This window comes from Salvelinus alpinus, chromosome 31 (genome assembly GCF_045679555.1).
Source record: "Salvelinus alpinus chromosome 31, SLU_Salpinus.1, whole genome shotgun sequence".
Classification (NCBI taxonomy): domain Eukaryota; kingdom Metazoa; phylum Chordata; class Actinopteri; order Salmoniformes; family Salmonidae; genus Salvelinus; species Salvelinus alpinus.
Window position 1 is genome coordinate 23,289,313 of NC_092116.1, and position 2,536 is coordinate 23,291,848.

The 2,536-nt window shown below is 42.0% G+C and overlaps 1 long non-coding RNA gene across 1 annotated transcript; it reads left to right on the forward strand.

The window, feature by feature from the left end:
* Window positions 1-573: 573 nt before the first annotated feature.
* Window positions 574-1,784, forward strand: LOC139561789 (uncharacterized). Its single transcript, XR_011672217.1, has 3 exons — window positions 574-643; window positions 878-913; window positions 1,140-1,784. It is a non-coding gene; the product is annotated as an uncharacterized lncRNA (long non-coding RNA).
* Window positions 1,785-2,536: the final 752 nt, after the last annotated feature.

Genomic DNA, 2,536 nt, shown 5'->3' on the forward strand with positions numbered 1-2,536 from the left:
TATGCATACACACGCACATGCACGCACGCACGCACGCACGCGCACGCACGCACACACACACACACACACACACACACACACACACACACACACACACACACACACACACACACACACACACACACACACACACACACACACACACACACACACACACACACACACACACACACACACAACTTACACACAGACACAGTGAAGGTTGTAGTTGCCCCTTGACACTGATCTTGGGTCAGTTTTGCATTTCCCTCAAATTGTTAAGGTTAGGATTGAGGGAGGGGAAACTGATCCTAGATCTGTAGCTAGGGGAAACTTCACTCTGGAGCCTAATGCTCACATACAGGTGGGTGAATAAATCAAATCAAATCACATTTTATTTGTCACATACACATGGTTAGCAGATGTTAATGCGAGTGTAGCGAAGTGCTTGTGCTTCTAGTTCCGACAATGCAGTAATAACCAACGAGTAATCTAACCTAACAATTTCAAGAGGGAGAAGGAAACCATGTGACATCTAATGTTTGCATTTTTCCATGTCAGAGAAACAACCCCATTGTAAAGAGAGAGTGAAAGGGAAAGAAAGAAGGAGAGAGAGAGAGGAGGACGACACAGCACTCTCTCGGTCAAAAACTTCTTACAACAGGTAACAAGTTAAAAAAATGGTTGTATTTGTTTTATTTGACCTTTAACTATCCAGGAAGAAGTCCCTTGAAGACCTCTTTTTGTCTTTTTATCACCTGAATGTAGGGAATAAAAAAAACATTGTTGTTCATAGTTATTAGTTATTTTGAAAAAGGGGAAGTTTAATATATCACAAAATTGAGAAATTATTATTTCAATACTATCTAATACTATTTTAAATGACTGTGTATTGCAGATATGGAAGGGAGTGCTCTCATCCTGGTACTCTCAGGTCAGTGTGTGTGTGTGTGTGTGTGTGTGTGTGTGTGTGTGTGTGTGTGTGTGTGTGTGTGTGTGTGTGTGTGTGTGTGTGTGTGTGTGTGTGTGTGTGTGTGTGTGTGTGTGTGTGTGTGTGTGTGTGTGTGTGTGTGTGTGTGTGTGAAATTGTGAGTGTGAAAGTGTGGCAGTGTATCTCTGTGGTATTGCTGAATCATACACATAACTGCATTTCTCCACAGGGCTGTGCACCCTCTCCTCCTGCCTCACTCGCGAGTACCACTATGTTAGCAACCCTAAGACCTGGACTGAAGCACAGAGATACTGCAGAGAGAAGTACACTGACCTGGCCACCATAGAAAACATGGAGGATATGAAGAGGCTGATCAACACTGTAGACAGTGGTTATAATGGATCAGTCTGGATAGGGCTGCAGAAGGGAGATGTCATGGTGTGGCAGTGGTCTCTGGCAAACAGAGATTACTATGGGGAAGAAGGAACTGGGTTCAGGAAGTGGATTGAAGGAGAGCCTGATAATGGTATGGGGGGAGTTGAAGAAGAATGCGCTGCAATGAATGAGAATGGTCAATGGCAGGACATGCCATTCAATTTTAAATTGTCTGTCTCCTGCTATGACGGTGAGAGTTACTGTTTTCATGCTTCTCTCCTTCCAAGTTTCTTAAGACACACCAGACCTGGGTTAGATAAATAATACTGAGTTTGTGTCTGTATTTAAAAAATGCTTTTTTTGAAACGTATTTCAATTGAAGAGGTTAATTCCAAAACCATATATATTCATTTTCAGAAATTATGGTAAATGAGCTTTTATATTTTAAAGACCTTATTAAAGAGATTTGTGTGCTTTTTCACCACCAAATCATGGTAAGGATTTTGTATTTGTATTTGTTTTTATTAAGGATCCTCATTAGGCTGCCAAGGCAGCAGCTACTCTTCCTGGGTTCCAGCAACATTAAGGTGGTTCTATACCTTTTACAGACATGTATTTGTTTGAAATCTATCACTTGATGGTTTCAAAACACTATATATCTGCCTCACCTTGAGATAAATAAGTAATAGTGCTAAGTTTTACACAAATTACTTTTTTTTTTATAAACACATGATACATTTGTGCAGGACCAGGTTAATGTAGGGACTTACAAGGGCTAAAGCCCCTGGGCCCAAGAGAAGCCTAAGGCTTCATCTTTATCATTGGGTGAGTCAGTGTGCCACTTGAACATTTATATAACTGTAGCCTATCGTGTAAATATATATTGTCGCTTCATTGGATATTGTTTGAATTCAAGACAACAACACTGTCACACCCTGATCTGTTTCACCTGTCTTTGTGCTTGTCTCCAACCCCCTCCAGGTGTAGCCCATCTTCCCCATTATTCCCAGGGTATTTAAACCTGTGTTCTCCATTGGTCTGTTGCCAGTTCATCTTGTCTCGTCAAGCTTTCCAGCGTTTTTCCCGTACTCCTGTTTTTCTCTGGTTCCTGTTTTCTAGTTTTCCCGGTTTTGACCATTCTGCCTGCTCTGACCCTGAGCCTGCCTGCTATTCTGTACCATGTGACACCGCCTTGGATTACTGACCTCTGCCTGCCCTGACCCTGAGCCTGCCTGCCGTTCTGTACCTTTT